General features: G+C 45.1%; 1 long non-coding RNA gene across 1 annotated transcript in view; it reads left to right on the top strand.

Annotated features, from left to right (window-relative positions):
- Positions 1-12591, top strand: part of LOC116283508 (uncharacterized) — a 276884-nt gene that overhangs the window by 198227 nt on the left and 66066 nt on the right. The window contains exons 5-6 of the long non-coding RNA XR_012059117.1: positions 3240-3368; positions 3611-3690. This is a non-coding gene — a long non-coding RNA (uncharacterized lncRNA). The remainder of the gene's footprint in view (positions 1-3239; positions 3369-3610; positions 3691-12591) is intronic.

The following is a 12591-nucleotide window of genomic DNA, read 5'->3' as shown; positions in this document are numbered from 1 at the left end:
AGAGAAATTTACTGGGCCCACTTTGGAGATCGTCTGTTGTTTCCTTATCCTCTCATTCTTGTATTTGACATTCATGAAGGACTGTGCCAAGAAGCAGACCTAAGGATGTGAGAAAGGCAACAAGGCTCCCCCTCTGCCCAGCAACATGCAAGTCAGCCCTGCCCGGCTCAGCCGGCCACGGGCAGGGACTGTGCTGCTGGACAGGGCAGGTGCTATCCCAGCTGGGGAGCAGATGTGTCCTGGTGTTTGCCGTCTTCATTCTTCATTCCTCAGTGAGTTTGCTGTGCCTCACAACAGTGGCCTCTGCAGTGGGGCTCTGGGCCGCTGGGAAGGCGATGCTGCACCACCAGCTCCCTGGGCTGAGGCTCAATAGGACCAAATCCTACTGACCAAACACTCAAAACCAAAACAAAAGAAAAAAACAGACCTTCTCTGAGCATGTCCTATGGAGCAAAGGAAATAATGTAAACAAAGAAATTAAAGGAAAAGGAGTTATTTCCTGCCTTGGCACCGGCAACAAGTACAGTTGTTCTTGTTACTTAATTCAGAATGTTGTTAGCAACGTGCCTTCTGGCTTCACTCATTTTTTTTTAAAGGCACATTTCTGCCCTTCACACAATATGGGAATTTAGCTCTTTCCAGGGGGTTCATTCTGCAATACTCATCAAGTTTTACCTCTTCCTGAGCTGTCAGTGCTCAACAGCCAGGGAGAACCCCTTCTAGAAGCTATTGGGATCTGGTGAGCCCTGAAGGAAAGCTCACAGCCTCATTTCCAGCAGTTTGGGAACTTACTGGGAGCTGCATCCGTGGGAGTCTGGAATGCTTGGAAGGCAGTTTGCAGCCCACACTGCACTGGAGTCACTGGAAGATTCTTGCTGGTCTAGGACGTAAAGAACCCAGAGAGTAGCCTTGTCTTAGGAGAGGAGGGAACTGCTGCTTCTAAAGCTGTCAGGAAGGAAAATGGTCATTAGGGGTCAAATTTACTTCTCCACAGGTTTTAACAAAGAAAGGGATGTTTTAACGCACTTTTGAAGTTTTAATGCTCTAATTTTTAGTGATTCCCAGTCCTAGCGGTGTCTTAGAAGGGCCTGGGGATGCGTCTGAATTCAGGTTGCTGTTCCCCGCTTTCCATCTCATCCCAGGAAATGTCCTGAGTGGGGCTCAGGAATCTGGATTTCCATCAGATTTCTTAAGTGATCTTTGTGCCTTCTAAGCATTCGGGGGAAATGCTTTTTTCTCCCTCATCCTCACAGGAGAGCCTTGCTCTGGCCCTCTGGCAGCAGTTCCTAGAGAAAACAGCCTGAGCAAGGTGCTTCCTCTTGCTCCCTTGATTCTGGTCTCTCCTCCTAGATTCTTCAGACTGGAGTGGGTGGTGGGTGGCTCAAACCACTCCCATCACCCTCCCAGTCTGAGTCAAGGAGAAGCGTATTCTCCTCCCAAAGGGAAGCAGAGCTAGAATTTCATCATTTGTTCCTTCATTCATTCATCTACCAAATATTTAGCGAGCTGCTACTAGGTGCCAGGCAGTCTCTTTGGAACCCACCTGGTAGCCTGCTGGCCCAGGTGCTCAGTACACACTATGGGGAAGGCCCTATCAAGATGAAGCCGGGCAGGCCGGGTCAGGCCCTGGGACATCAAGTGGCAGGGCAAAGTGCAGGGAGGCATCCTCAGTGTAAGTGTTTAAGTGGTATCGAAGAAAGCTGCAGGGCTATGGAGTGTGGGGGGAAGTTAACACCACAGAGCTCCCAGGGGTCCTTGGTCATAGAAACCAGGGAAGTGGTCTGTAGCCCCTCCTCCACTGAGCAGCTGCCCACGTGCTCTACCCTACACAGTGCCCAGCTTGCCTGGGCTTGAGGAGTGAGTACAAACTCAGAACAGACACTTCTCTTGACAGGGGCAGCATAGAATGAGATCCAAACGCTTAGACCCTTATGGTTCATTTCTCTTGAGGTTAGCAGGGAGATTGCAGGAGCCCTGACAACTGGGCCTGGCCCTAGAAGTTTCTCTGTCTGTGGGAGTCCCATGGACCTCCTCCCTATAGCTAGGAGGGGGAGTCCAGGGACAGGAGCCAGTGCCCCAGAGCCCCCTCCACTGAGAAATTATGCCAAAGCATCCCAGTGGCTCCTCACTGCACATGGTGTGAAACTGCTTCTCACTCGGCTCCGTTCCATGCAGGTCCAGGCCCAGCACTTCCGCATCACCACATGTTGTCTATCCCCAGGTTACCGGAAGATGAGACTAAATGAGGCTTTTTAGATTTTTAAAGTCTTACCTCCTCCCGTTTCATAGATGCTCATAGAGGAGGATTTTTTTTTTTAATCACAGGACTGTTTATAAGGCAGATTAAGCCTTATAAAGGTTTCATAGACTGAAACCACTAAATCATCCAATACTCAACAGTCTGGTACCAAATACTGAAGTAAAAAGACCTTGAGCTGATTATGACATTCAAGTAATAAATCACTTTGATCAGAAAAGGATGTAAGAAAAGCAGCCGAAAGTCAGTCTCCTCAGCCACGTGGCTTTGATCTCCAGGAAAGTGGCAATTCATGCAGACAGCATTTCATAGGTCTTGATTAGCCCATTCAAACCGGTGATGGTGATTTCCCCATGGATGCAGCACAATAAAGTCAGTAAGTGTCAGGCTGGGCTTTAAACAGAGAATTGCACAGGGGGAAGGTTGCTGTGCCAGCCTGAAGACAACTGTTTTCAGATGCTGTACTTACTCTCCAGTCCAGGGAGCAGCCTTGTTTAAGGCATCGAGAGGAAACAAATGCCTCTTGTCTTAAATAAGATCCCTTTAATGGACAGCAGCAAATCAGCACCAGTGAGGACAAGCATCCTTGACTGAGAGGATTTCCTCCTTCTGCCCCCAAAATGCCACCAACCAGGCTATAGGCAGCCATCTCCTAAACTGGGGCCTCTGGCTTCCATGGTGGTTGGGTCGATTTGGTAGAAATTCAAGCCCCTAAACCCATTTCTTTGTTTAAATCTCCAGTTACTTGTCTTATATTTCTAGGCAGGCAGCCATCGCTCCCATGGTTCTATTTTGCACCTTTTGGCCAGTAAATGTAAACGCAGCACCAGTCAAGGGTTGAGTCCACAGAATTTGCAGCAGGGCCAGCAGAGACGGGTTTGATGGGGAGTAAGTGTGCACACAGGCCCCAGTCTTCCTGGGACAATCCCGCTTTATGCCCATTATTCTAGAGTCCCACCTCATCTGCATTTGTGCTCTCCAGCGTTTCCAGTTTGGATGATGCATGATGGAGCCACCCTGGAGGAGACCACTTCCCCAATCCTAGGCGTTATTTGAAGGAATTGACGTGCACAGGCCCTTTTGTTTGGATGAAGGACGAGGATGTGCTTAGGTAAGTGGGGCTGAGGAAAGGGGTCCAGTCTTGGCTCTTCTCTCTCTGTGGGAATCACAGACTAAGTCAGAGGCTTATTGGGCTCCACTGATGAGAGATCTTGTGAGATTTGGGGGAGAAGGGCAGTCTTCACATTTTTCTGGTGAACACAGAGGCAGCATCTGACAGAGACTTGGGAGGTGCAGCAGCTGAGTGGCTGGAAAGTAGGCTCTGTCCTACAGCTCCAGCTCCCTTCCTCCCAGGGCATGGCCGGTGGATGTGCACACTTGTCCCTGAGCACAGCTGGGACTCCCAGTAGTCACCAGGGCACCTGCATGAGAAGGTAAGATCCCTGAGATTGTGTTTAACTTACTGGATAAACTTTAAACTTGTGTTCAAGGATTGCTTTAGAGACCCAGGTCACCATCCTCCTTCTGGAGACCTCTTGGGCCACAGAACAAGGGATGCTGGTCCTCAACTGCCATGTTGGGTCTGCATGGCCGTCAGGGGAGTCACTTTCCCTATTTAGCCACACATTCCCTGCACAGATGGTATTTATGCTCAGGAGATGACTCACTCCTTGTCAGCATACCTTTCTATATTAAACATCCCTGTCACATTCAAACTCACTGAGTTTCAGAGTGGGTTGGGCGGTATTGAAAGAACCTCTTCTCCTTTTCTAGGAGCTGTGTAGATTTTTGAATTTACTCACAAGATCCACTTGTCTATAGACTATGACTTTGTGAGACTTCTCTATTTAAGATCTAAGTTTAAAGCCCTGCTCTTTCATTTAACTACATCATCTTGAGATTCTTATTGCCTCTGTGCCTCAGTTTAGTCCCTTATGAATGAGAACAATATTATGTATCACAAAGAGTTGCTGGGAAGATTAAATGAAATAGTGGCACAGAGAAAATTTGAAGCAAATATTTTTTGAGCGAATAAATGACTAAGACAATAATAGAAAATGTGAGAAACTATCAACCAACCTGTTGTATATGATGAAACTTATATTTACTGACTGTTGTCTATGTATTAGGAACAGTTCTAAGTTCCTGAACACATACCATCTTACAGTTAAGTGAAGGAGTTGGGATGCAAACTTCTGTCTCTTGGCCACCCAAGATCATGTTCTTAGCTTGTGCCTGCACTGCCTCTTCTGTATCTTTGTCACCAGTGATGCCCTGGGAAGGAATGGCTAGGTTCTTTACCTGTGGTTCCCTTTTCCCTAATGTAAATGAGATTCCTATGGTTTTATAACTTACTGAGTTTAAAAGGAAAAGTATTGCTATAACATATGTTGATGTGTACAAAGATTTTGGTGTTTGCACTAAGGAATCTATACCAGATATTGGAATCAAGTCTCCAGCATGCATTACCTGTTACTCTGAGCAGAGAATGAGTTAGGCTTATGTCACTGAAGTGGAGAAAGAAACCAGTTTTTCTATTACCTTTCTTCCAGTTAGTGAAAACCAAGGTACACAACGACTTGGCTCTGTACCTGTGGTAAATATGGGTCCTCCCTCTCTGGTTGTTGGGAAGAGTTTCCCTTTTCTTGGGCACAGTGTTTCCCTGGGTTCTCATAGACTCCAATGATTTTGAATTCATCCTCTGTCACTATGAAAGCATGTGCAAGCATTTGCTCAGAACTGTGTTAGATTCTGTGTGGTTGTGTCAAAAGATAGTCATCCTGGCCTTTGTTGTAAAAAGCGATATAGCAACTGTCATTTGTGATGAGGTCACTACTTCTAAGGGCTATGCTAGGTACTTCAGAATGTGTTGTCATTGTCGAGGTAGGCTAGTCTATGTTGTGGTAACAAACCAAATCTCAGTAGCAAATGATAAGTTTACTTCTCAATCTCATTAAACTCCCGTATGGGTTGGCTAGGGGACTCTACTCCGCATTTCTTTATATTTTGACCTGGAATAAAAGAGTTTCCATGTGTTCCATCTATGGCATTACTAGTTGCCATGGCAAGAAGGGAGCACAACTGTGTCTTACACTGGCTACTAAATACTTCTGTGTAGAGCAACACAGAACACTTCTGCTTTCATTTCATTGGCCAGAGCAAGTCCCACGGATAAGTCCAGCTTCAAGGACTAGGAAAATACAGTCTCCCATGGGCCCAAAAGGAGGAAGGTGAGCACTGTTAGTGAGCTGCACAAATGACCACCACACTTATAAGATCTGTCTTAAACCTCAGGACAGCTCAGTGAGGTGGGTCTGTTATCTTTCCCATGTTATAGATGGGGACACTAAGAGAGGTTAAGTAACTTTCCCAAGGTGGCACGGCTGATGAGTAGAGGGACAGGATTTGAAAAGAGACCTAGGCACAGGAGGGACCTTCTGTAAGGCCCCCGATCACATGGGGCATGGTCCTTATGGATTCATTCTTCTCTACCACTCTGAGCTTCCCTGCCTTTGGTTCTCCTTCTGTATTATCTTAGTCCTAAGCCACAGGTGAAATGTACAATTCCCGGCCATCGTCATACCATCTGAACTTGTATGACCCACTCAGGTTTCACAATACTTTACATAGGTCAGTTGTGCTGAAACAAGCCAGGAAATGGAGTCCAAGACACATGGACCTCTGTGCTGGAAGGAACCTTAGAATGTCCTCTCCAGCTACCTTATTTTATAGGTGAGAAGGATCTTGCCCATTAACCAAAAACCAATGACCTGACTTGCAATTCAGAGTGCTTTGATTTGTGGTACTTTGCCTAGGTATTTCTATGCATGATGTGTTTTTCAAAAGAAGGTGAAGGCATGGAGTGTAGCCCTGGTGGGATGGCTATGATGTGCTTGAACTTGAACGCAGCTGTAACGGGATGAGGACTGAGTGGAGGGGTTAGTATCCCTCGAGTGTGAGATTTCACAGAATCCCACCTCTGGAATTCTTGTGTGCATTATCCGAAAGCCTCCCTGAACTTTCTTAACTTTACCATCTTGAGCTTTTAAAGAAAACACTAATTGTATGTTTCGAAATCCAGTAAAGGAAAGGGGGTGAGGGACACTGAGACCAGCCATTCCAGCCCTGGCTAAGCCTCCCCTGGCACTGGCCCTAGGGGTGAGCTTGCCTCTGTGGATTCCTAGCCGGGAAGCACCACCCTGGTTTATTTTCAGAGGTAGAAATTCAAGCAAAAATTATCTCCTCTCACAGCAAATTAAAAGCCCAGGCTCATCCATCCCGGGAGCGGGGTGAGCACAGCCAGTGGCCGGCAAAGGGCCGTAATGACAGGCTGAGGTTGGTGTATTTCCTTTAAAGGCATGAGCCACTCACAAAACACACAAAGTAAACAGAGACATAAAAGTCCATGGAAAAGGCCCACAAATGAGAGCAAGAGTCTGAGCCAAGATCAGAGTGTATTTTGATTCTGAGGGTGATCGAGGATTGTGGCAGCAAGAATTGCTCAGTGGAAGAAGAGGCTGGGTCTGTGTTTAAGAGAATGTGGAAGCTGTTGTGCATGACACTGCAGAGGTGGGGTGAGGGCCCCTGCCTGTCACACATACATGTTCACACACACATGCACGCTCACATATACACACACGCTCACACACACCCTCATTGTTATGACCTTAACAGCATCTCCTCCTTCCACTGATTCTCTTTCCACTGATTCTCATCAGACTCTCCATCTCCATCTGGACCCCTGCCTACCTTCCCGGGAACAGGGCAACCTGGCCCTGCTGGTCAGTGTTTCTGCTTGGAATACCTCTCCTCTCTTATATTCTGTACCTGCCATATTGCTGAGAACTTAAGCAAACTTAAGTCACCTCTTTCATGAAGTCCTCCAGGACTGGTGCTTCTGGGCTCCTGCAACTTCCCTTTTTGACTTTTTTATGTAGCTCTGCCACTTCAGTGAGGACTTGTGTTCATGTCAGTTTCTTGGAAGTTAGTTTGGGCTTCGTTATAAGATCTGCAGGAGTTGAGATTTTAATTTTTCCTTATTATGCCTCACACGTTTAACTTTCAAAAGCGTTTTCACATCTATCATCTGATTTTGCCTTCAGTATGACTTGATGAGGTCAGCGGGTGGGGAAAATCATTCCAATTACCAATGGGAATTTTTTCAACAAGATGGCTCAGAACGTGAGCTTTGGCTGGTTGGGTTTCTCTGATCTCTCTAAGCCTCAGTTCTCTCATCTGTAAACAGAGATGAAAATAGCTCCTGCCCACAGGTTATTTTAAGGATTAAATGAGATAACACAGCTAGCATGCTTACCTCACACAGAGAGAGTGTCCAGTAAAGTTGTCATTATTTCAGTGATGATTGAAAATGATGGTTCCTCTCCGACTTAGAGAAGTTAATGTATAAGGGATGGTAGGAGAAGCAAAAGAGTTGGAGGCAGCAGACTCTGGTTCTGTTTGCCTTGTGCCTTTGGGCAGGTTGCTTTGCCTCTCTGAACCTCAACTTCTTCATCTTAGGTAGGAAAAACGACACGATACGTCATGCATGTCACAATGGGCGTGGGAGGATTAATTCAAAACTACTTTTGAAAGCAGATTGTAAATTGAGACAAAAATGTTAATTTATTAATCTGCCTAAATTCATGCAGCCCATCAGTGCTGGAGCCAGATTTCCTGCTTCCTGGTGTCCTTTCCAGCAGGCTGTGCTTTCCCCCGGAGTCCCCTCACCGCCCCCATGAATGCTGCTGACTGCCTGTGGGCTGGATAGGTGGGCTGCACACCACAGCTCTGAGCGCCCAGCACTGAGCACTGGGGTCCCCAGCTTGGGCCACCCCTCTTTGTCCTGCCTGTCCTCATGCGCAGTGGAATTGTGCAGAGAAAGCAGAGCTCAGAAACCAAACAGCCATTTCTGCTGTCCCGACTCTTTTGCCTTATCTCTACCGTTGGCCGAGAGACCAAGAGGGGAGGGTGAGAGAGACCTAATAAAAACGGATCTTAGCCATTGGGAGGAACCTTAGAATCTACGCAGCAAACTGCGCCTCTATACTTCACAAGTGACTCGTGACCTATGTTATTAATCTCACTTTACTTAAGGGCAAGCGGATACACATGTGGATATTTTACTAGTGTTTTCCCAGTGGCCCATGGATTAATTTCTCTAAAGCCAGTCTTTTTGGCCTGCAGGGAGAATGTGGTGTGATCTCCACTGCATGAAGTCACTTCAGTCTTCTCCCTCGCCCATGAGCAGGTCTAGGGTTGGAACTACCTGAGAAGTACCCCAGGGTTTTCCCTGCTCAGGGAAGAACAGGTTACTTTGGACATTTCACTCCAGTTGTGAAGTTCTTCAGGGACTGTCTCAGTCCCTTCAGACCACAGTTTCTCTGAAATGTTTATGTCGACCCAGACAGCGTCAGGTCTGGAGTAATCAGTTCAGCCTACCCTGAAATATCTTGTTTCCATCCTTCCTGCTTCTGTATCCCCTTTCAAAGCATTATTTGCTCCAGAACAATCGAGAGGTCTCTGAAAGTCTGATTAGATGATGGTGAAGTGACTAAACTCTCTCCACATGGTCAAAGGGACTGATGAGAGTCGAGGACTGAGAGATTTGGTCGCAAGCTTGACTGTGGACTCCTAGCATGATGTTGGGAATATTCCTAAGACTTTCTATCAGGAATAAATGGTCTGGTCCTTTATTGGTCATAAAGATAAGGTGGGAATCAATGGCTCTGAGCTTGAGCCCCCTGGATGTAAGATCCTACCATATCTAGTAATCTAAACAATTACATGTATTAGAGCCATAAGTCCTCACAAATTCGTTTGTTCATAGTTCTATCTTTGTCAAAAGGATGACCAGATGGTGTCGAGTCAACCATAATTTAAAGGAGAAAGGTGACACCCTGGGGTCCTTTTGTACCTGATTTCAGTATCTATTGCAAACTTATGGACACTGTCCTAGCATCTGATCTTAGTCATGTATCAGTTTTCTATTTCTGCTCAACAATCCACCCAAAATTTAGTGGGCTAAAACAAAGATAATATATTTATTCATGATCCTGTAATTTGGACCAGGAACCTGGGCAGTTCCTGTGCTGGGCTCACCTGGGCTTGTGTATGCTGCAGTCACTTGGCAGGTGAGGGGGTAGGTACTGGGGAATGCTGACTAGGAGGCTGACTAGTCCAGCTGGCCTCAGTCATATCTGGGGCCTCAGTAGTGATGGCTGGAATTCCTCGGGTGACTGGGACTCTGTCTCCATGTTGTCCCTCATCCTCAAGGAGACCAGCCTGCGCTCCCTAAGTCACAGAGCATCAAGAAGGTGAGAATGGACACTCAAGGTCCAGTGTCACACCTGCCACATTCTGTGGATCAAAGCAAGTCATGGGACCAGCCCAGATTCAAGAGGGAGGGAAAATAGACTCCATCTTTAATTGAAAGGATGATAATTTCACATCACAAAGAAGCATGCACCCAGGGATGGAAGCTATTGCTAGGGCCAGCCTTATACTCTATCATGATCACTGAAGCTGCCTGCTTATAAACTATTCCTCCCTTCTCTCATGAATGACTTGCTCCTCAGTGGCAAATACAGATGGGAACTCTAAATCTGCCTTTCTCTGGCTGAGTAAACTGTGGTCAATCATTTAAGTCGAAATATAGAACGAAGATTTATGGAATGATAACTGTGTGCAAACACTATGTACATATAACCCTATATAATTCTCAAAACAACTTTGTCCTAAGTCTTCTTCCTATTTTATTGCTAAGAAAGCTGCTGTTCAGAGAGAGTTAATGATTTATTCAGTGTCACTCAGTTATAAGGGATGGAGCTGGAAGTTTCCTCATCAATAAAATGGGAATCATGAAATTTACCACAAGTATAGTTGGGAGGATGGAGTGAGATACTATATGTGGAAGTGCCTGTTAAACCCCAAAGCACTGCACAAATGTTAGATGTAGTTTTCATCAAGCCAGGCAGACTTCTTTGGGGGAGGGGGTTGTCTAAGAAGGCGCCAGAGCCATCTGAGCCAGACACCAACTGTTGTGTGTCTCTCAGCTGCTATTTGCTTTGGCTTCAGACCAAATCCTTCACCAAGTGCCTTTGGTGGTGATGGACAAGAAAGAACCCTGTGGGCCAGGTGGCAAGCCAGGGCATGCTACAGGTGAGGACACAGACTTTCCCTACAGGTATGTTTCCATTGAAAGAAGGGAGAGACCTAAGCAAAACTCCAGCTGCCTTAATACTGCCTTCCATTGCCTCAGCAGCACATCAAGGGTAGAGGAATTGTATGCTTTTAATTGACTCATGACCACATACATATCCTTGAATTGCCCTGAGATTACTTTCTCCCAACTCTCCTTTTTACTAACGCTCATTCCACTTCTTTCCACTTCACTTTATTTAAACTTCATTCCCTTATAATGAATACTTCACCTCTTCAATCTCCATGCCATTGTTTCTTCCACCTCCTTGTCTTACCTGGATTGTTTCCAACCTAATTCTGTGGCCAGGAGGCAAGGGCAGCCTTCCCCGATCTTCTCATTACACACCCACCGTCCACCCATAGGCAAAATCTCTTCCTCCTTTGAGCTTCATGCTCTTCAGATGCACCATGTTCTCTCTGCTCTGCCTTGTTGCTGTCATCTGCTAACCTCCCATCACTTACTACCATCATGCTTTGAGAATTCTGGCATCTCAGCCACATCCTACCTGCCATCACCAAAGACAACTTTGACACTCATTAACATCCTAGACTCAGAGTTCCTGAACTTTTACAACCCACTGCATTTCATCTATACCCCAATGACAGCTGAATACAAAGTGTTAAAGGCCTCATATGGGGAAGTAAAATTTAATCTATGCCATGTAGCTGAAGATGGCAGAACCAGAACCTGTGGGGAGCTTTAAAGGAAGCAGGTTTCAGCTGTTAATCAGGAGTCTCCCAGTAGAGTCATCCGCTAGTGAGATAGGCTTCTTTGCAGATTCATTACAGAATGTGTTCACCAAAAAAGCCTGGAGTCAGAAAATCTGGTTTTGAGTCTTGTCCTAGCTCCTTACCAACTCATGAAACTTGAATAGGACTCAACTCCTATAAATCTTAGTTTTTTCATACTTAAAACAAAAGAATAATATTTTTCAGAGTTTCTACCTCACTAGGTCATAGTAAAAACCAAATGAGGTCAAGAGTGAGAAAATAACTATAAACTGTAAGATACTCATCAAATATCACTATAATCCCTGGGAAGACAAAGCCTGCGCATATAACTCATACAAATCCAAGTTTTTGTCTATGAAGCCAAAAGGAAGAAAGAAGACAATTAAATAATGGATTCCGGTTAAGATGATGGATTAAATATATACATCTATTTTCACTTCCTCCCCAAATCCTGGAATTTTTTTTAAAGGCATAAACCAACAAGGGTGGGAAGAATGAGAGAAGAGATAATGACAGCAACATGTTGGAGGCGTGACAGCAAACCCGAGAAAGCTGACTCCTCAGGCAACTGTGGAAAAGTGAAAAGGGAACTTGATTTACCCTACAAAATTCTGAACCAGTCAGCTATCAGAACACCGATGGATGGGCCTTCACCCTCCAGGCAGAAGACTGAATATGTCTTCTCTGGGAAACCTGACCAAATCAAGAGGAAGCACCTCAAGATATTGACACTGGGGTTTCCAGCCAGATCACCCTATAAGGAAGCTAATATTTAGTAAGAGCCACTCATGATTTGAAGCTTCCAGTCAGCTTTTTAGTGCCTTAAATAGTAAAGACAACCAAGGATCATCAGACATATGAGGGAAGCCTCATATTAAAGACTGAAAGCGAAACAAATTGTAGAAAAATAAAGCAATCTAGAGGAAGCGGAGACTTTGTAAGAGGGAAGAGTGTGTGTGTGTGTGTGTGTATCCTAACCCTATGTCAATAGCTTTAAGGAGATAAGATATTGCAACCATGAAGCAAGATAAGGATGCTTTATTAAAAAGAAACATTCATGGGGAAAAAAAGCTCTTAAAAATTAAAAATATGATAGCAAAAATGAAAAAATAGGGGAGCTGAAAGATAAAGTTGAAAATTTCCAGCAAGTAGAGCAAAAAGACAGATATAGACAATAGAAAAGTTTTAAAAAGTTAAGAAAAACTATCCTAAGGAGTCCAAGATGCAAACAATAGGAGTCCCAGAAAAAGAGAAGAGGTAAAATGAAGGAAGAAAATCAATAAATAAATAATCTGAGAAAAATTTCCAGTAAGATATGAATTTCCATATTGAAAGGACGCACAAAGTGCCCAGCCCAGTGAATAAAAATAGACCCATATCAATGCAAATTATTGTGAAATTTC

This window comes from Vicugna pacos, chromosome 15, assembly GCF_048564905.1.
Source record: "Vicugna pacos chromosome 15, VicPac4, whole genome shotgun sequence".
Classification (NCBI taxonomy): Eukaryota; Metazoa; Chordata; class Mammalia; order Artiodactyla; family Camelidae; genus Vicugna; species Vicugna pacos.
Note: the sequence above shows the minus strand (reverse complement) of the source record. Positions and strands in the feature narration are given on the sequence as shown.